Source organism: Nothobranchius furzeri, chromosome 16, assembly GCF_043380555.1.
Source record: "Nothobranchius furzeri strain GRZ-AD chromosome 16, NfurGRZ-RIMD1, whole genome shotgun sequence".
NCBI lineage: Eukaryota > Metazoa > Chordata > Actinopteri > Cyprinodontiformes > Nothobranchiidae > Nothobranchius > Nothobranchius furzeri.
The window spans coordinates 24,124,211-24,134,378 of record NC_091756.1 but is presented as its reverse complement, the minus strand read 5'-3'; the positions used below and the strand labels follow the sequence as shown (position 1 = coordinate 24,134,378).

The 10,168-nt window shown below is 43.5% G+C and overlaps 1 protein-coding gene across 2 annotated transcripts in view; it reads right to left on the bottom strand.

The window, feature by feature from the left end:
• Positions 1–4,313: 4,313 nt before the first annotated feature.
• The window catches only part of sstr2a (somatostatin receptor 2a), a 31,514-nt gene continuing 25,659 nt past the window's right edge, over positions 4,314–10,168 (bottom strand). For both annotated transcript variants that reach the window (XM_054748996.2, XM_015963720.3), the window contains exon 4: positions 4,314–10,168. This exon is cut by the window's right edge and continues 5,981 nt beyond it. The gene's annotated coding sequence lies outside the window, so the exon portion shown is untranslated.

Sequence of the window (10,168 nt, the reverse complement as noted above, 5' to 3'; positions counted from 1 at the left end):
TGGTGGTGGTCGGAGGGACCGGTGGCGCCAGTGCTCGGCAGCCTCGCCTCTGTCAGTGCGCCCCAGGGCAGCTGTGGCTACAATGTAGCACATCCCCACCAGTGTGTGAATGTGTGTGTGAATGGGTGAATGAGTGATTGTGTTGTAAAGCGCCTTGGGGGGTTCCATGACTCTAGAAGGCGCTGTATCAAATACAGGCCAAAATGTAGAAGGGATCCGGTTACGCCTTCGGTTCATCTGTGAGGAGTCCACACGCAGACAGCCGGTTCTGAGAACCGTCGTCCCCACAGCTCAAGAATATTTCAAATAGATCTGGAAGCTTTATGCTAAACATCATGAGCTTTGAGATGTTTGATTTTTTGCTCATCTGCACAAATTTGTGTTAGATAATCTAAAATATTAATGTCTAAATCCCTAGGTTTTATTTTGTTTGCTCAATTTGCAGAGACATAGCTGTGGGTAATAGCTGGAGACGGGTTCTTGCCCTCCTGCCAGCGTTGATGTGCGCAGTTACCCAGATGTAAACAGCAACTGGGTGTGTGGTCATTGTTTACAATCTGTCCTGCCTCCATACTTCCTGGTTCCAGAGCCAATCACAAGTTAGCCATCAAGGTTGCCAAGTCTGTGTCGGCAAACTCTGCAGCGCTGGTGTTTGTGATTCAACACTGACCAGCAAAAGCAGCAGCACCGTGGACAGAATGGAAACCAGTAAATGCAGCAGCCCAGAAGTTATTTCTTGTAGTACCTATTTTGACCACAAGGTGTCATTTGTACTTCATGCACCTTTAAACACTGGAAAAGTTAGCTACCTTTACACTTTAATTAGAGTGAAAGCAACTGTTCCATTAACAGCCTGCTCTGACTGTAGGCTGAGGTGGAGTCGTGGTGGCTTTGCAGTCTGGACATGGAGTGGAGAACATCTGAAGCTGCTTTTTAGCACTAGTGTGCTTTTGAGATGCACCCTCAACAGGACCTTCCCTTGAACACTGATCCTGCTCCACAAAGTCTTAAGACTAACATCAAATAAGCTTTTTTTCTGGAGCCTTGTGGAAGCTCAAAATGTTGCTCTCACTCTTCTTAACAAGCAGCTTCTCCTGCTGCGATCTCTCCCCCATACCTGTGGGTAGCCCAGATCTCACACAGCAGTCGGAGTAGGACGCATTAACCCCTCCCTGTCCAGACAAGCTAAATCACACGTTCACACACACACGAGAAGGTTGGAATTCTGACAATATAAAAGCAAACCTAAAGAATAAAATCTATTCCGGATTATTTATCGGGTAACACAGCATAAATATGCATTGGATGACAGAAATATTCCCCCTTCCAAAAAAAGAAGCAGCATAGCACACAGTTTACAATATGGAAGTATAGCAGCTTCACGTTTTCAACCAGATGATGAATTACTTATTTTGACTTAATGTGGAGTTTGAAGTCAGGATGGACAGTTCTGCACTGCTAGGGTCATTTCCTGCCATGTTGATCCACTTTAACCTAATCGTGATGAATCCAGAAACCAGCTTCAGTTCTCCCTCAGCTAATTCCATCTCCATCTTCCTCCTCCTGAAAAACCCAGTGAGCACTGCTGCTAACCACACGTTTCTAAACGTACCAACAGGACCAGCTACAACAACGAAGATGAACATTAAAATTATCATGTGAAACGGTAGGTAAAGGCTGTGGTTGACTAGATCATTAAATCAATGCAATTAAGGAACATTTATTAAATCAATAATAATCATGATGGTCTATTACTGGTTCCAGCAAAGTGAACACGACTCATCAAACACGCAAGTGAACAGTCCAAAGAGCCAAAGGGAATATAGTAGAGACAAGAACAGCTGCTGATTACCAAACATCCATCAACTGTCGGTTCTGGTTACCATGGTGATGTCAAATGCAAGTCCTCATGAAGCAGCCCATCTCACAGATGCAGTCAGTAGATGTTGACTCATCCTTATCGAGACTGCAGAGCTGCATGGCGGGGCAGTTTGTTGCACTGATGCGTCTCAGTGAGAAGGTTGCAGGTTCAATTCCCAGTTATGCAGAATGGAAGGCCTGTAGTGTTTACTCTTTTGCAGTACCAGTTTATTCATTTCTTTGGGGTATTTATTCAAGAGTTTCTGTTTTTATTAATCGTGCAACAGAAAAATAATCATTAGAATAATTGTCCAGTTAGTCGTTAGAATAGTCAACCATAATGGTTTACCCCAGGGGTGTTCCAAAAAGGGTGCTTCACGATTCGATTCGATTTCGATTATGGGAGCTTCGATGCTTCGATTATAATGATTTTTGGTTCGATTCGATTACTGGTGCCACGATTCTTCGATTATTGACATTTTTAATGCTTTTTTCACACAAGATTGTCTTCTTCTTTATCTACGTTTGTAAATAAATAACCTATCAATTAATTCAGTTCCTCTATAACTACTCTCTGTTAGTAAATACGTTTTTTCAACATTTAACTATTTTTCAAAGACAAAGTCTTATTTTATGACTGTATGACGTGTAAATATTTGCACTTTGACCAACTTAACTTCGATCAGGGAAAGCTTTACTTACATTAGTGTCCCCTCCATTGTTGGGAAACACTGAAAACAGGCAAGCCCTAGATTTAATGAGATGATTAATTCAAGTAAACAAGATTTATACTTCCATCAAATTTATTGAATGGAAACTTAATGAGTCTGGCATATGATAACATTACAAAAAAGCTGCCATACAGATCAAAAGTGCATTCCTCTAAATAAAATACTTCAGCTTTTTCAGTCTGGAATATAGGCAACAGAAAAAACCTGCTATATTTGAAGGTAATATGTTGTATTTTTTCAGAACAAAAGTGCATAATTCAACTGAACATACTGTATATTCAGCCTGGAGCTTCAGTACAGTGAGGCGAACACAACAAAATAGAGCAGAGTGACACTCATACTCCCTCCCCTCCTAGTAGTGAACTAGACCAAATTCTTGCTTTGCAAAGTTTGGTCTAGGCATGCTCCAGTGGAACCTCCGCAGCTCCTACCAGGACTCTGGCTAGCCAATCACAGCTCTCTAGAGGGGGTTCAAACACATAAAGAGCTGTGATTGGTCCATAATGGTGGGCCAATCATAGAGCTCTTTCTGCTTAGTGAACAAATCACAGAGCTTTATCCGCTTTGTGGGCCAATCAGGGCACTCTATATGTCTGGTGGGTGGGATGATGCAACAGAGTGAAACAAGAGTATGTCACATTCTTTGTCCAGTGGAATGCGGAGATCATTTGAAAGACAACGGTAGAACCCGCCCCACAACCGAGAGCCGTCAATGGAGCGTGGCCAGACTAAATCATACATTTATTTAGTCTGGCTTGCCAGGCTGCTCCCCTCCCTCTTGTCCCCCTACATCCTTACTTACATCCTCCTGTTGTGTGAGGTGGGCAAATGTCAACATGGTGCTACTTTGACTCTCACTCATCCCTCAAGTTTGAAGAACTTGACTCACCAACTTCCACCGTTCTTGTCCGAAGCGAGAACAAAATGCGCCGTTACAGTAACGAAGGATTTGGTGCCAACCGATGTCCACAAATCGCATGTGAGCGCTATCCCGGTTGCCTTCTTCATGGACTCCAGAACGCTTGCTTTGGTTTCCTCGTAGAGGTGGGGGACTTCTTTTTCTGCTAAGTGTTTTTGGTGACGAAGTTTACAGCGCGGCTCCATGGTGCGCACCACTAACCGAACCCCGTGTTGTTTACTACTGAATACTGGCATAGATCCGTCGCGATAAAAGTAGCTATTGCTTTTGTAACGCTCCTCGCCTTCTCTGAGTTCTTCGGTAGTTTGGAGACAGTCTCCAGGATGGAGAGAGAGGTCAAAGAGGTAGTGCCACTCACTAAACAGTCCGGGCGGTGCGCGCGTTAAGGCTCCGGTTACGTGTTTTTATTTTTTCAGTGTCGGCTTCGCAACAAAACTTTGATGTTATGTTTTTTTAAGCATCGACGTTCATTAATCGATGCCGAAACAACATGTTAAGCTTTTAGATGCATCGCCACATCCATTAATTGCACCCACCCCTAGTTTACCCCCAGCACTTGAGGATGTGGCTTCAGGTTAGACCATCCCATTGGCCCCGACATCTTCCCAGGCTGGCGAGTGTCTCTGCTGTGTTTTCTTGTGTGCTCAAAGATTAAAAAGTAAAGAAATTAAAATAAGAAAAAAACTCAAATACCTCCAGGGAACGTATTCTGAGAGGTGCAAGAATAAACATTTCCCAAGACAGACTTGTTGGTTTGCAAAAAGGACACAAGGAACACAGTAAATACAATTACACAAGTGCACTGATTTGACCTGCATTTTAATGGCAGAGACAAGGACATCGACCTGTTCATTACAATCATTGATCACATTATAATCTACAGTATGCAACAACAAAGAGTCACAAATAAACATTTGTTTTTGAAATCGATCACAAACATAAGCTGGGGAAAGAGTTGTACAAGCGATGTCTAACGAGTCTGTGGTGTCTGGTCACCATCATGTCTGCTGAGTAGAAAGGCCTTTGGTTGGTTGGGTTTGGGGCTATACAGGCTGCAGTGCCTTTTCCGTGTTCACATAGGTCATCACGTGTTGTCTGACAGTATAAATTTCAAGGCACATAGAAATAGTAACAGCACAATAAACTACATATCCACAGCCGTACACCATTAGAAACACATTGTTTTCCACAGCTCATTGAGGATTTTGGGGAAAATAAATTAACGGATGTTGCTTCTGATGTTTGAAAAGCTACAAAGTGTTGCTGGAAAACGTGGAGCTATGATTAAAGCACAATTCCACCCTGGAGTTTAGCATTAAAGCTAATCCCCTACTGTGCTGTGGCTGTAGGATGCTGGTTGGAGACACAAAAGTTAATGAAAAGTATGCTAACTTTCAGTTGGATTTCCAGCCGTCCATTTTCAACCGCTTATCCAGAGTTGGGTTGCGGGGGGAGCAGCCTAAGCTGAGATGCCCAGACTTCCCTCTCCCCAGCTACTTGGACCAGCTCTTCCAGGAAAATCCCAAGGCGTTCCCTGGCCAGCTGAGAGACATAGTCCCTCCAGCGTGTCCTGGGTCTTCCCTTGGGTCTCCTCCCATTTGGACGTGCCCGGAAAACCTCACCAGAGAGGAGTCCAGGAGGCATCCTGACCAGATGCCTGAGCCACCTCAACTGACTCCTCTTGACATGGAGGAGCAGCGGGTCTACAAGGAGCCCCTCCCAGATGACCGAGATTCTCACCCTGTCTCGCCACCCTGCGGAGAAAACAACTTCCAGCCGCTTGTATGCTTGATCTCATTCTTTCGGTCGCTACCTATATGTTGTGCACATAGGTGAGGGTAGGAACGCAGATCAACCGTAGATCAATTGGGTTTCCACTGAATGTAACTGCCTTTGCAGCCTAGAGGTCTGGACAAACGGTAGGTAGCAAAAGATTTGCTCTGCAGGTCGGTCTAGCCATGCTGCATTGTAACCTCATTAGCTCTGCCATTGGCCCAAACTATTTTATGTCCAGCCAATAACAACCCTCTGTTTGTAGAGAGATGTTAGGCGAGCTTAGCACAAGAGCTGGGAAGGAAAACAACTACAAAGATGGTGTTGGCACAGGCTTGTTTGAATTTCCCTCTGGGATTAATAAAGTATTTTTAAATTGAATTGAATTGAAACTTTGGACTATTTAAACCTTTGAACTTGTTAAAAAAATCCCAGTAACGAAAAGTAAAATCCTGCACATCCCACAAAAAATGAAGAACATTTGAAGACATTTTGAAAAACTCCCTGACAAATCCTGCCAACACTCACAGTCCAGTGAGATACTGCCTTTGTTATTGTGATCACACTGATGTGACACACCCGGCGGGATGTGCAGCTGTTGCACGCAACACCAAGTAGAGGTTACAGCAAATACACACAGGTTGTACTGAATGGTGCGTCCTCAGGAGCGCACCATATAGCCCTTTGCAAGTTAACTTAGGTTTGAAAAAAAAGAAGAAACAATATGGCAGAGGCTTTCCATTCCTCTGCTTTCACTTGTCGTCTGTACACTAGACCGTTGTACAAACCTGCCAGGAATCTTGACAACTAAACTCATTTTACACGTAGTGCTGTCTTGTACCCAGCAATAAACTTAAATAATCCGTATGCAGTTTTACTAAATGCAACATTAAGGTTCTCTGAGCATTTTTTTGTTGTGTCTTTCTGTAAACATCATGATTACCCCCTTACCCCTTATAGAAAACATCTTGTCTGGGACTGATAAGCTAACAGGCAGTTTGCTTGCTAACAGGCAGCTAAATGGCTGCAATCTCAAAGATTTCATTATCAAACATTTTACAAGCGTAAACATCACCAGCGGTGAAACTGAGGACACCAGGGGCTGACATTCACAAGGGAATTCTTCATTTTCCTGCCCAATGAAGCAGGCTTAGAAATGAATAATCACGACGTAGAGCTGTTAAGATGGCAGTAATGATGGTTGATGTTGCCTGGACTGAGACAAGCCATTTAGTTCATCTGCAGGACGAAACAGCCATTCATCCAAACAAAACTACAATAAACATGCACAAAAAAGATCTTCATAGTGGTCCAAAAATCCCCTAAATCAGTTAAATGAACAACACAGAAAGCAGCCACACACACTCCGTTGATTCGTGCTACATTTGCACTGGCTTTGGCACAAACAACTTTCATCGAGATGTATTAGATATCAAAATGCTCCATTAGGTAAACTAGATCCATGTAGAGGGTGGTCGTAGTCAGTGGCAACAGGCGACCATTGATCAGGATGGTTTAGGGTTTGAGTGCTCTTCATCAGTTCTACACAATAATAGGTGAAGGAGGGGCGAACACAGAGACAGATAATATTAGCAGTGGAAGATGAGAGAATAGGCTTGGAGTGCTAAAACTTTAACAAGATTAGATGGTAAAATAAATGGCCTGTGTTTGATATAGCGCCTTCTAGAGCTCTGGAACCCCCCAAGGCGCTTTACAACTCCTGTTTTGAGTTTAATATTTGTAGAAAGTATGGATAAAGCAGGAGGCGGGACCATGGACGTAATTTTCACTTTAGAAGTGGGGGGGACACGGGTGTGTGTGTGTGTGTGTGTGTGGGGGGGGTATCTTTACAGTATGCTCTAAAGGGAAACAGGCTTCAACACAAACAGTTGTTTTCCACTTGGTCCTTGAGCTCAACCAGTGTCAATTTAATATAGAGTAATATTGTTTTTGGATGGTAAAAAGTGCAGGGGTCAAAACTTGACTTTGGAAAAAGTGGGGGGGACATGTCCCCCCTGACCCCCCCCAAAATTACGTCCATGGGCGGGACTTAAACGCAGGTTCAGGTTCGGAGAGCGTGGAGCGCGCTCAAGTCAAACCAGCAACACAACATGAAAGGGCAGGGTGAGCCCAGATGGCTAATTGGTAAATGGCCTGTATTTGATATAGCACCTTCTAGAGTTCTGGAACCCCCCAAGGTGCTTTACAACACAATCAGTCATTCACCCATTCACACACACACATTCACACACTGGTGGTGACGAGCTACGATGTAGCCACAGCTGCCCTGGGGCGCACTGACAGAGGCGAGGCTGTCGTACACGGGCACCACCGGTCCCTCTGACCACCAGCAGGCAAGGCGGGTTAAATGTCTTGCCCAAGGACACAACGACAGCGACAGACTGAGCAGGGCTGGAACCTGCAACCTTCCAACTACGGGGCAAGCACTTAACTCCTGTGCCACTGTCGCCCCAAATGACGATGAGAATGACGTTCTCACTGAAGGAAGCACATATTTCACCAATGCAGAACATTTTTAAATGTAGAAAATTCCTGATTGATTGTAAAACTCATGATAAAGCCTAGAAGACAAGAAGCTGACATCCATGCGACGCATCACGAGCAACAAGGTTGGACTAACTGGAACCTCTTCATCTCTTCTGGTTTTTTCTGATTGATGACCTCCATCGTGACGGATATACAAAGATGGAGACAGCTTAGACGTTGAGGCGTACGGTAAATGACGCCACGGAGACTATGGAGCTTGACAGGTTTCCCAGCAAAAATGGATGTCTGTTTCATTTTGGAGAAGCAGATACTTTCTGACCACAGATGAGCTAGCCTGAGTGGGGCCAGTAACTTAGACAGCGTTCTGTTGGCTTACAGACGTTCCACACGTTTCACATTATTTATTCTGGCTTTATTCTTTTCTTTGGTGCAGTTAAAACGTAGCCTGGTCTGCCAGACTCGTCCTCTAATTCTGCACAGAGGATGAGTTTGGTGACTCACAGGCAGAGAGGCACTTGAGGGGCGGGACTAGGCAGCTCAAAAATGACCAATCAGAAAAAAGACGGAAATCCCGACTGTACCGCACGACGCAGTAGATTTCTAGTTGTGGTAAAAAAAATTGCGTCTGGCAACGGCGCAAACATCTTTTTTTTTTTTTTTTTAGAAGAAATGCTTTTAGCGCTTCTACTTGTTGTGGTTTTAAAGACATTTGAGTCATTTAGAACAGCGGAAAGAGTCGCAGCAAACTCTGCCGCTGTATTCGTTGTTTATGAGAAACTGAGCACCGCCGTGTGTGACGTCCATGACACTGTAGTTATTTTTAGCTGTAATAAAAATGGAGTCTGGCGACAGCGCAAACATTTTTTTTTAGAAGAAAGGCTTTTAGCGCTTCTACTTGTTGTGGTTTTAAAGATGTGTCCAGGTCGTTTAGACCAGAGGAAATAGCCGCAGTGAACTCCACTTCAGTCACCATGTTTATGACAAACTCGGCGTTATGGTGTGTGACGTACGCTACTCAGCGCTGATTGGCTCGGTTAGAGTTCTCAGGGGGCGGGGTTGTTTGAATGGGAGAGTTCCCAGAGCCTTTCTCTGTGCAGGGTTAAACAGAGGAGCAGTCTGGCCGGCCAGGCTAGTTTAAAATGTAGCTGTAGTGCTAGATGCAAATGATCTAATAATAATTCTGCCACAAAAAAGCATAAAATGTGAAAATTATGGCAAATGTATGTTTACGATGAACCAGTATAAATGTGGAAAATGGAACTGTGGCAATATACTTTGCAATCGGCATCACTGTGACTAGCTGTTAGCTCATCTTTTCAGTCATAGCTGATCTGTAATTCTCACTTTCCAACAGCACAATCTATCTAAAATGTTAAGATAATAATTGTTAAAAACCTTTCCACACAAACTTACGTTTGAACTTTTGTATTTTTATTGGAATGTCATTTTTTTATGCAAACCAGACATATTTTATCATTCAAATTGCAAAGTGAAAAACACACAAGTATGAGATTTGTTGCTCGTAATGCGACTGCACTTTGCACCCATTGAAACAACTGACCTGGTTCTGAAGACGGCCTGATTTATAAATTGTTTAAACAAATTGTGCTATTCGGAAGGCATTTTTAATAATCTAGACATTTCTCACCAAGAAGGGACGTAGAATGCTAACAGTGTAAGCTTGGGTGGAAACAACATATCTGTAGCTGTATATCTGTATTGCAAGTGATTGAGCAGTGCCCCATTTTAAAGAGACAATGTGTAGTTCCTGTCAATATCCACTGAAATGTTGTCGAAAATGAATGAAATGATGTCCAGTTGTTGAAAAGTATAGGTGGCTTCCTAACACCTAACCATAAAAATCTGGTCTAAAATACATGGGAGTGGGTCTAAGGGTGTTTCTACAAGTCAAGGCGCCTGGCCTTGCGAGGCGACGTCTTGCGAGGCCAGGCGCCTTGCTTACGAAGACACTGTCCTTCTTTGGGTCAAAAAAAAATGGTTAAATGGAACAGACTAGCGTCACATGACCGCAGCTTCTGCGTGGAGGTAACGTTATATTTTATACGTATTAGTTTCAATATAAATGTGTAACGAGCCTTTTACTTTTGAAATTGTGTATATATTGGTTGAGTTAAATAAGTTAGCGAGTTACTACCTGCTAGCCACCGAAGCTGTAACTACCAAGCAACCAACCAACCACAGATAACTTCTTTGGATATTAAAAAAATACTATGAAGATATCAGCTCAGTAGCTACATTTGGTAATTGTCTTGCCCTCAAAGTAGCTGCCGGCTTCTGATTCGCCATCCTTTTGAAAATACTGAGGTGTATTCTGGGAAATTTCTGACCAAGGCCAGGCTACAAGATGCCTCCTGTG